Consider the following 12,019-nt stretch of genomic DNA (forward strand, 5'->3'; position numbering starts at 1 on the left):
AACAAAAAAAAACCCTGTAAACTAACAGACGCCGCCAGCAATTAAGGTTACCCAAACAACTTCCTGTTTCAATCCTGAGCAGCTCTTGAGCAGACGGTTACCTCGGTGGATCAAACAGGAAGGTGGGCACGGTGACATGCCCATCTCTACTCCCAAGAGGCTACAGCGTGTACTGTGGGAACCAAACTGACGGGGGCAAGAGCGGGCCTGAGGCACTCAGTTCCGATGCTGGGAAGCAGGGTTCAGGATCTCCAGGAACCAACCGCTCACTGTCTGCCCTAGGGAACCTACCACTGTGCTGGGGCTGGGACTGGGGATCGCCCATGAGGAAGTAGTCTGAGGCCCTAGACAGTGTGCAGGCAGTGCAGGGGAAAGGCAGGCCTTGAGGATCTCTCCCCGCCCCCCTGCCCAGGAGTCTTTGGGTCTCCAGCCCAGCAGCCCAGACGTGAATCACGAGCCTTCCTTCCGGATTTCCACAGAAAACACCAGAGGGCAAGCAGTTCAGAATTCCAGGAATTTACAAGAGCATTGGGAAGCTCTGGAAGGGCTTCCTGGCCTGATCCCTCTGTCCTTACTCTCCCTCTCCTTTGGCTCTGATTGTCCCTGGGAGCCCCTGAAAGACTGAACAGGGAAGTACCCCTTCTACCCCCAAAGACAGACAGACAACGAGAGAGAGAGAGAGAGAGAGAGAGAGAGAGAGAGAGAGAGAGAGAGAGAGAGAGAGAAGAGAGAGAGAGAGAGCGCTCCCTCTGTCTCCCATGGCCCAAGAGCTGTTACCTACTCAGACTCTCCCCAGTTCACCTCCGTAGCTCCATTCAGCCCTCCATAGTCCCCTAAAAGCTACTTGACAGCCCTCTATGACTTCCCTACAGATCGTCACCCCACTAGTCCCCACAACCGCTCACCCAACTACATCCTCTTAAGCTTCCTTCCCACAGCCAACGCAGCCTCTTCAGGCTCCCGCTCCAGGGAAGGACTCTGCCCATGACAGGAGTCCTTGCCTGTATCAGCAGCCCAGGGAAGGACTGAACAGGGGCCTGGTACCACACAGAGGGGCCCTGGCACTTCCTGGGGTTGTGAAGGCCAGGAGGATGGAATGGTGGGACAGGACCCGACAGACTGACGTGCCACAGGTGGCCCGGGTTAATAAATGTGAGATAAATGTGACCAGAAGGCAAAGGGCTTTCAGCTTCAGGAAAACAGGAAAAAGGAGAAAGCAAACACAGGCTCATCCTGAGAGAAGACAGAAAATCAATCGAGTAAGTTCACTGTCCACTAAGGAATTCCCGAGAGAGGAGATGAAGGAAGAGGGATTCACAAAAATGATAGTCGGAAACACTTAGGGCTGGACCAAGTCCTCGGATAGGATGCAGGTGAAGGAACGACCTTAGAGAGAGGTGCGTGCAAGAGCACAAAGCAGCAGGGAGTGACGCTCCACAGATTTCAAGGATGGTAAGTGTACCTTTGTCACTCAGACTGAGGACCCGGGGCATCGGACTTCCCCTCTGAAGCAATGGATGTGCAATAGCGAAGACGCAATGTTGAACCTCATTCTCTATATAGTGGGCCCAACTGTCAGCTGAGTATGCAGCAGAATAAAGGTGTTTTCAGATTTTTAAGGTCTCAAGCAAAAATGGTAAACTAAAACAAATCACACCTCCTACGTGCCTTCTTGCGGGTGGTTACTGAAAGATGTATTCCAGCAAAGGGAGAAAGTTAAGCAAAGGAAAGAAAGATGTGGGATTGGGACTACTCAGTGACCCACCCAAGCAGGTGGAGTCCCAGCCCAACAGGAAATGGCCAGATGAGGGCGGAAGGCAGGGGAAGCCGGGGGTGGCACAGGAAAGTTGTGGTGGAATACGCTGCCATAGTAACAAGAAAGGGACAATTCAGAGCTAGAGAGAGAAAAATGTGGGCAACAAAACCTTGCTTCTCAAAGTAGGCAAATGTCACAGCTTTTGGCTCCTGGGTGGAAAGGGAAGTCAGTCATCTAATCTCCTTTTTAAAACTTAAAGATATACACACACATATATATACACATGCATACATATGCATGTGTGTGTGCATATACATACATACGCACACACACATATATATACATGCATACATATACATATATACACATGCATACATATACATATATACACATGCATACATATACATATATACACATGCATACATATACATACATACATATGCACACACACATATATTTGTGTATGTGCAGGAGGTCATGAGCGGCTCACAGCGGCTGCTGAGAACCGAACCAGGTCCTCTGGAAGAACAGTGAGTGCTCTCAATACCTGAGTCATCTCTACTACTGTTTGTCTGTTTATTCTTTAGAGACAGGTCTCCCTATATTGCCAAAGTGGGCAGAGAACTCCCGAGGAGCTTGAACTAGGAAGGACAATGGGATTGGAAAGATGGTTCTGCAATTAAGAGTTCTTGTTTTGGTGAAGACCCAATGTCGGCTCCCACGTGGCAGCTCACTGTACCTCCAGCTGCAGGGGGATGTAACCCCTCTGGTCTCCGTGGGCATGTGCACTCACATGTATACCCCCACACAGACACACATAATTAAAAATAATAAAAACAAGCCTTTATAGAAAGGAGAATGACAAGACACTTGGGTGCTGTAAGAGACTTATCTTACTAATGTGTGTGGAGGGGTGGTGTGGGGCAAGGAGGAGAACTCTTTCACCATGGGGGTTTGGGAAGGGCTCTTACTTTTTAAGGTTTTGTTCCGATGTGTTACTTTCACTAACTTTAAAAATTGGAGGGCATAAATCAAATTACTTCAAAGTCTCTGAACGCCTTGACTTTAGCACTCTAAAAGAAAAACGTCTGCTGTTGGGCATTTTGAAGCACTTCCGCCAGCATTTTCTCAATCAGTTCTGCAACCATCACAAGATGTGGACGGTGCGTTTCTTTCTTCCTGAGGACATACATAGAGGAAAACAGAGCATCTCTGATGGTTACCCCAGGGCCGGATGCCAGCGGGGAAGAGCAGTGAGCACCTAGCACCCTCCTTCAGGTGTGATCCTACACACACACACACACACACACACACACACACAGAGAGAGAGAGAGAGAGAGAGAGAGAGAGAGAGAGAGAGAGAGAGCGCATCCTTCTCTAGACTCAGCTCAATGAAACCTGCTCCTATTTAAGAAGTTTCCCAGCAAGCACCAGGCCCCTTCTCCCTGCTGAAGCCAGATCATTCTATTTTTACTCTATGTCTCTGAATGGCTCAATTCCAAACTCAGCAGTGATCTGGGTGCCAGACTCCTTGGCAACATCCCTCCTTTGGAGCACCACTCTGCTCTGTGCAGGGAACAGCATGGTCACTGCCATCTGCATACCCGTGGTCCTCACAGCGACGGCAGGGATAGCCTTCCAACCACCTTGGGCGTGCCCAGAATGCACAGAAGACCCTGTGTGTACCCTGTAAAACTCCAACATATGGAGCACAAGCAGAGGGAGAACACGGCCCTTCCTAACAACTCTTACGTGTAGTATGTGGCCTTTGGAGCCACCTGACTTCATAGTTAATCTTCACCATGGGGTTTCATAGTCATGGTTTAGACTCAGTTTGGGCTACTAAAACAAACCATCATTCGCCTGTACTTAACATTAATTGCTCACAAACCTGGTGGCCCAGATGATCAAGATGAAGGTGGCTCAGATCTGGTGTCTAGAGAGAGGGGCCTCCAGACTTACAGAGTGCCAACTTCCTCTCTGTGCCCTCAAACGGCCAGGAGAGATCATCTCTTATGAATGTACCAATCTCATCGTGAGCATTTTATAATCACGAGTGCTTCCTGGTGACTTTAATTCATTCTCTAGGGACTGAAAGGGGCGGGCGACATTCAGCCCAGAGCAGGCAAAGCTACTGGGGAGGCTGCCAAGGCTGGGTGACTCCCACTTGAGAATTGACTCGGAGGGTGGGGTGTTCAATTCCTTGTCCCTTTCTCATGCCACTGTACTGGGGGACAGGGAGATGGGGCCTGAAGCACATCTGTCCTCCTGTGGACTCCCGTTGGGGTGGGGGCATCTAGGGTGAGTCCCACCCATCCTGTTCTCCCTAAGGGTAGGCCATGGCAGCTGGTTGATGGTCGTGGGTGGTGCAGTGAGGCACATGTCACCAGCTGGCCTTGGATGAGCTTTTGCCTCAGACAAAAGAGTATTGTTGTTTTTCCTGATGTGAACTCTACCTGAGCAGTTTTGAAGCTTTAGAGAATGAAAGCAGGTAAGTACCACCTGTGTCTTTGGGTGCCTAACAATAACTAGCTCTGCAGTTTGTGACCCATGCATCTTTCTTCTATGAAATGCGTAATACAAACATCGAATACCTGTACATAAAAAGCGTATTTGCACAGAGCGGTGGCGGCACACACCTTTAATCCCAGCACTCAGCACTCAGGAGGCAGAGACAGGTGAATCTCTATAAATTCAAGCCTGGTCTACAGGGCGAGTTCCAGGACAGGCTCCAAAGCTACAGAGAAACACCCCACCCCCGTCTCAAAAAACAAAAACAAACAAAAAAGTGTGTTTGTTCCAGGCCAACCTGATCTATAGAGCGAATTGCGAATTCCAGGATAGTCAAGGCTGCACAAACTGTCTTGAAAAACAAACAAACAAACGTGTGTGTGTGTGTGTGTGTGTGTGTACGTGTGTGTGAGCCAGACATTGATGCTGGATATTTGCTTTACTCCTCATCTTATGACTGGAAGCAGGGTCTCTCAATGAACCCAGCACTCATGGATTTGGCCCATCTGGCTGGGCACTGCCCCCCCTTTTACAGAGCTGCTGGGGATTCAAGCCCAGTCCCTGTGGTCACACAGCCAGCCCTCTACCCAGGGAGCCATTTCCCCAGCCCCAAGAATGTTTCTTACAGGATGTGGTCCCCTCAGAAATAAGCTGGATACTGTGTGATCTGCTGAGTAACTACTCACCCTGGACCTTTAGGAGGTTTTAAACGTTTTGTTTCTTTTTTTAGTATTGCATAATTTAGTATCTGCTACATTCACAGACGGGTGTGGGAAGGATGAGGAGGAGTTCAGACTGACTCCTCCCACAGCACCAGCCTGCTGGTGATAGCTGTGTGTGCCTCTCCCGGTCCTTCATCCCCACTGCAGAGGTATTACCTGCTTGGATCTGATGTTTATGACTCCATGAACTGCCACCTGCTCCCGCCATGGTGGAGCTCACTGGATAGGAAGCTCACTGGCTCAGGATGGGGAAGATGCTGTTGAGCTAGGGAACAAAGCCATTTTCCCATTAAGACAGAGCTACCCTCTGGGAACTGATCTTGGAGACCCCTCTGAGATACCTGTGGTTAAGAGAAAAGAGCAGGACACAGACAAAAGGCAGAGGTAGCTCTGTTTACTAGAGAAATCACATATTGACCTGTTACCTAAACATCAACAGCTTAATCCTACTGATAGCAACACCATGAACAGAGAGGACAGTGCATTCAGTGGAATAAGTCAGACACAGGAAGACAAGTGTCACATGACCTCACTCACATGGGGGGGGTTCTGCTGCAGAAACTGGGAGCAGACAGTGGTCATTGGAGGCCAGGTCAAGGGTTCAGTTGCATGGCAGGGTGTCTAAGTTCAACAATAATGTGGGCCAGAAGAAAGGGCTTTGAATGTTCTCATCATCCTGATGTGACCACCATGCGACATGATGCAGGACTACGGCACACTACGTATAGTTATTAAATTATTAAACAGCTTCCTTAAAAATGAGGGCCTGAAGCTTGCCAACGGGGACAAGTTTGCCAACGTCAGTATTCTGCATCCTCAGCATCCTGATTCCAGGAGGTCCGAGTGGATAAATACAGACAGACCCCTGGGTGAGGAAGTCATTGTTGGTTGACGTCATGAAGGGTCCTAAAATGAGAGTCGGAACCCCACTGTGTCTAGGCCTAGGACCCCAGAGACAGTACTACTTCATCTTGGAGGACATAAGAGGTATTGGTTGAAGTCCCACTATTGACTGGGGCTTAGACCCTGGAGAAAAGTGGCCAGAAAAGAGGTAAGTATTGAACTCTGTGTTATGGGGTGGGGGGACTTCCTTATGTTATCAAAAACTGGGTAGGAGCAACCCCACACAGGTTATAACCCAAAGCTCAAAGCAACAAATCTCTCGCCTCTATCACCGGGGTAACCTTGGGAAGGTCACTTTACCTCTCTGGGCTTATCTTTTCTGTGATATGAATCAGAACGACTCACACCTCCTTCTGGGGGTGCCCATGTGTCTGCAGATGTATCAGACTGAAGCGGAAGTGGAGAAGCTGAGCTGGTTGCTGCCCCAGGCATCTAGGTAGGTACGTAGTGTGAGCCAGACGACCCCTCATCCTAGGTGAGTCTTGGTCTTCATGCACACTGAGACAACCCTGCAAGGCTACAAACTGTTTCTCAGAAGCGTCTGGGGATACAAGCCAGACCCTGAGGGGCCTGAAGGCTTGGCGCATGCCCTGCTCTGCCGACTTGGCTTCTGGCCTCTTGCTGTCTCACTGTGAACTTCACCCTCTACAGACAACAGTCCAGACCTGCTTCCCAGGAGGGAAGAAAACCCAGAACATGACTGGCTGGCTGCTCACATCATATTCAGTGTGTTCAAGATGGGGAGCCCAGCCTGGTACCAGCACCGTCCAGGGCTGCACGGTCACTGTTGTGATGAACACTGAGCATCCTTACAGGGATGGAGGGGAAGGGTGGTGCCCATCTCCTTTACCTTTGATTCCAGGTAAAGGAAAACCATGAAGGGCCACACAGGCTAAAGAAATATTCAGTTCTAGGGGCCATATGGGAACTGGGGCCTTCCCACCCCTTCTGTGCCTTAAGTGCAGCCTGGCTACTGCCCTGTTGCAGACTCAGAGGGGTGCACGAAGGACATGCAGGCTGAGAGAGGTGAGGAGATGGACCTGGATTACTAGGTAGGTCTGCTGCAATCACAGAGACAGGCAATGCCAGAGGAGAGAAGGTGCTCCCCTGATGGCTTAGAAGAGACATTGCGGTCACAAGTCAAGGGATGGACGTGCACCCTCAAAGCCTCCAGAAGGAGCTAGTCAAGCTGACTTGACTACAATTCGGTTTGGACTTTTGACCTTCAAAGGCTTTGTAAGAAAAAAAAAAAATCATTGTGTGTTGCCTTAAGTCAGTGTCTGGGGAAGCTCATTAAAGCAGTATTAGGAAGGAGTCCAGGTTGGGCCCTTCGATACTGTCACCGGTCAAAACCTGCCTAGTCTCTATACCACTGCTGTGGCGTCAAAGTCCTTCACCCGTGTTGGCGCAGGACAGTCAGACATGATGCGGCTGTTGGAAGTTGGGTCTTTACCTGATCACACTGTTTTGCATGTAGCAGACCTCGGGAGTGTTGCTCACAGTCTATCAGTGTTCTATCAATGGGTGTATGAGACCTGATGGGGGAGGTGGAATCCTCTGTATCCTCACAACAAATCACGTGCATAACCTGCGATTTAAGATCCTCTGCAAGCAAACGGAGTGTTTCCAAGGGTCTGCATGATTGTGCCCTGGGAAACCCTAAAAAGCAGAGCGACCCATCTCACGCCTGCTCAACTAGTCTTCTAGAGCGCAGCTTTCTCTGTGGTGTCCCTGCCAAGCAGTGTCTCACCATCTGCTTGAATGCCTTGAGCAATGGGATGCGTCGTTGTCTGTGGAACTGGTACCAAGGGCACTGCTGCGGTTTGGATACCGCTCGTTCCCAACAGAAAGTCATGCTTGAGTTTAACCATGGTGAGGGGTAAAAGAGGTGGACACTAAACCCAACTGTGATGTTTAGAGGTGTTTGGGAGGTGGTTAGGAGCAAGTCATTGGGGCGAAGCCCCTCCTGATGTGAGATCTCTCTCTGTATGCTGTGAATATGTTTTATTACCATTTGTTAATAAAGAATGTGCTTTGGGCCTATGGCAGTACAGAACAGAGCAAGGCAGGAATTCCAAGTAGAGAGAGAGGAAAAAAGGTGGAGTCAGGGAGATGCCATATAGCAGCCAAAGGAGACAGATGCCCCGGACATTGCCAATCAACCACAATACACAAAATAATAAAAATGGGTTAAGATGTAAGAGCTAGCTAAAAATACACTTATGCTATTGGCCAAACAGTATTGTAATTAATATAGTTTCTGTGTGATTATTTCTGGTATGGGCTGCCAAAAATCAAAAGAGCAGCCTCCACCTCCACCCTCCCATGACTGGCTGGTTGATACATAAAAAAGAGAATCCCAAGGTATATATGCATATACGTACCTCTAGGTATGGGCCAGGAGGAGTGCAATCAGATGTGGGCAGTAGACCTTGCGTCTGCAGGAAGGGCTGAGCTGAAACAAACCTCTTCTTTGTAGCTAACACTTTCCATGACACCACATTCCGCACAGCCAAGGACAGGCTAGCACACATGGTAAATCCATCCTTTCTTAATTTTTTAAAATATTTATTTATTTATTATGTATACAATATTCTGTGTGTGTATCTGCAGGCCAGAAGAGGGCACCAGACCTCATTACAGATGGTTGTGAGCCACCATGTGGTTGCTGGGAATTGAACTCAGGACCTTTGGAAGAGCAAGCAATGCTCTTAACCACTGAGCCATCTCTCCAGCCCCATCCTTAAAGATGGCCGACTTTTAACCCCTCACCAGCTGCAGCACTTGGGAGAATGAGCCCTGCACCTCACCTGGGCAGAGTTGACCCTGTAGATAGGGGCTCCGGGTGAGCCAGCCCTGAGGGAGTGGGAGGGGCATAGCTGCCACTCTCTCTGTTTGTGATGTGGTGGTAGGGGCGAAGGATGCCCTCCTCCCTTGCTCCTACTGCCTCCAGATGTTGAGGGAACTGACCTTCCCCAGTACGAGCTGCAACACTCCGAAATCAAGCCCTGCACCTTATCTGGGCATGAGAGATATGGACCCACCCCTCATCTGTCATAGGGGTGGGGAAGGGACGTCCTCCAACCCACCCCCACCTCTCTATGCCTGAGGCAGGTGGAGAGCTGCTCTGCCCCTCACCATCTGCAATACTCTAGGGAGAGTAGGCCCTGTACCTAACCTGGGCAGCAGGGTAGAGCCAACCTTGTTGGCAGAGGTGTGGCTGAGCCAGCCCCATAGGTGTGAGCATGGGAAAGCCGTCCACACTACTCAGCTATCAAGTGGCAGTGTGGTGGGGGAGAGAAGTCTTCCTTTACCCCTCAACCCTTTCCACCTGTCACCCCCCTTTACCAGCTGCAACCCTCAAGAAAGGGAGCCCTGCAGTAGAACTGTCCCTGTTGGCAGAGGCACAACTGAGCTCGAACTGGGGATGTGATGTGAATGGGACATCTAGCCACACTCCCCTCATCTGCCATGCGGTGGTGAGGGCCAGGGAAAGATGCCCTCCCCACCTTGCCCCTGTCACCTGTGCTTGGCCAGCAAACTGCCCATCCCCCTTCCCAGAGGCAGCACTCAGGAAAGGGGACCCTGCACCTCACCTAGGCAGCACAGCCGAGCTGACAGGAAGTACAGGTGGGACTTCTGGACAGAGAGAGCTCTGGGAAGGAGAAACGTGCATCGCTAGCTGGACACAGAGAGGCAAAAAAATATGAGTCAGATGGTAACACACAGATGAATAGAAATGGGTTAATTTAAAATTATACGAGCTAGCGGGACAAACCTATGCTAAAAGCTGAGCTTTCATAAATAAGAAGTCTCCGTGTCATTTTCTGTGAGCTGGAGACCCAAAGAAAAATCCATCTAGACTTGACCCTATTGTCAGGGGTACGGGTGAACTGGCCCAGCCCCTCATCCGCCATATGGTGGCGTAGGTGGGGAAGAAATGCACCGTCATCACCCCTTGCCACCTGTGCCCGTGAGAGGTGGGAGAACTGGCCTTGAGCCTCCAGTTCAGCACTCAGGTGAGTGGCCCCCTCTACCTCACCTGGGAATACAGTAGAGCCGGCCCTGATGGTCCAAGCGTGGGAGAGCCAATCCTGAGGGCACGAAAGCAGAACTGGCCCTGTCCCTTGCTCATTGCTGCAAGGGGTGAACTGGCCAGGGAAATGCAGGAGAGCTCAGCAGGAGAGAGCTGGTGGGCTGACCAACCCTGTAACCATCCAGGCCCAGAACCAGGGTTATGAGTTGGCATTACCCCAATACCCACCCTATGACCTGCAGGAGCACATGAAGGGGCTGGTCCTGCAGACCCGAAGCCGCAGGACCTCCACAACACAGGGCAGATATCTAATAAGAGTCCCAGTGACGGCCCAGCATCAGTGGTGTGGCAGGACCTGAGTCCCCAAACCAGACCAATGACTCTGCAATGAACACTTGCAAGTAAAGCTATCTGGACATAAGGGTATATGTGTGATCCACTATGTCACACTATGGCTTCCATGATAAGATTTTTCCTTTTTTTCCTCTTAAATTTATTATAATGGGGGTGGGGATGTAAGGGCAGAGGGCAGATACGAAGGGATGGGAAATGTATGGGATGGAGATGCGTGATGTAAAAGATACAAAGAATAAAAAACTAAAAGAACAAAAAAAGAGGCCAAATCTGTTCCCTGGGATGATTGATGGTAGCCTGCCACATCCTCAATCAGACATCACCCCTCCCCTGACCTGGACGCAGGCAGATATGGCACACCACCAAACTGTCACAAACTGCAGAGGGGCCTTTCTTCGTCCCAAGGTGACAGAGAGGATGTGCTACTTGGATGTCACATGTACTAATGGATTCCACTTTCACGTATCAGTAAAAACCGACGCTTCTTAGAGGATGTTTGGTTTCTCTTCTACTATTGGGGGCTCCTCAAGGTCTCAGGGGGACCTCTAGTTCCTGAGGCGGGCTGTCAACGCTGCTTCCCCCTTGGAAAGAGCTCTCGGCAATGACGTCATGACTGACGGGCATTTCTTTTTTCCTGTCGATATTTTTAAAGCATCCAGGACCCTTTCCCCACACCACTGTTTATGGAAGGAGACCTACCCTGTAGTTAGTGCTATCTGCGGAAGTTTCTACACAATAAGGGAACATTGCAGAGGAGAGGAACGACATCGTCGTTGTCCTGAGGCAAGACTCCAACCAAGGACCCGGCTGCAAAATACCTTGTGCCAACAAAGGCTTCAAGAGGAGTGCTTGCTGGGTGCACACCTTTAATCCCAGCACCTGGGAGGCAGAGGCAAGTGGATCTCTGTGAGTTCGAGGCCAGCCTGGTCTACAGAGCAAATTCCAGGACAGGCTCTAAAGCTACAGGGAAACCCTATCTCAAAAAACCTAACAGGAAGTTTATGTATGAATGATAATATGTTTGGGTGCTTTCAGCACACATACCTATCCTGATCTTAGAAACCAGTGTCTACCAGGAAGTGACTACAGAGTTAATGTAGCTTCAGGAAAACCATCTTCAACTGAAATGCCTTCTTTGGTTAATATTTAAGATTTCTTAGTGCAGATTGAAATGGCATACAGCATGGATGTTCACTCTGGATGAGGGCTGAGGATGTGAGCCTCAATTATATCCCCTTAACCCACAAGCTACTGTTGTTAGAGACCAGGGGGCAGACCCAGTCACTAGTCTGACCCTGCTAGCTGTTCCTTTCCATAGCTGGCATCCCGGAGTAACCATGGAGACAGGTAAAGATCACAGGGCACTTGGTCTCTGGTGTTACAACAAATCTCTGTTCTCTTCCCCAGGCAGTGAACTTTGGCTCATGACCAACCACAGAACTTTTGTGGCTAGAAACAGGCATTTTCTAGAATCTTAGTCAAAGGGTGGCTGCATCCAGGGAAAGTGTGCATGCTTATGGGAGCATTATAGTTTGAGTTGGAAGCCTCCTCCGTGTCTATGTGAAGAGGTGCTCCCCAGGGTGGTAATATTGGTAGATGGTAGAACCTAAGTCCTTAGATCATGATGATGTGCCTGTCAGAGACACAGTGGGAACCGGGCTCCCTCTCCTCTTCCACCTCAGGGAGAGGTGAAAGGCTTTGTTTCACCAGCCCTCCCTCTTGCTTTGATACACTGCC

The sequence above is a fragment of the Microtus pennsylvanicus genome, chromosome 18 (genome assembly GCF_037038515.1).
Source record: "Microtus pennsylvanicus isolate mMicPen1 chromosome 18, mMicPen1.hap1, whole genome shotgun sequence".
Lineage (NCBI taxonomy): Eukaryota > Metazoa > Chordata > Mammalia > Rodentia > Cricetidae > Microtus > Microtus pennsylvanicus.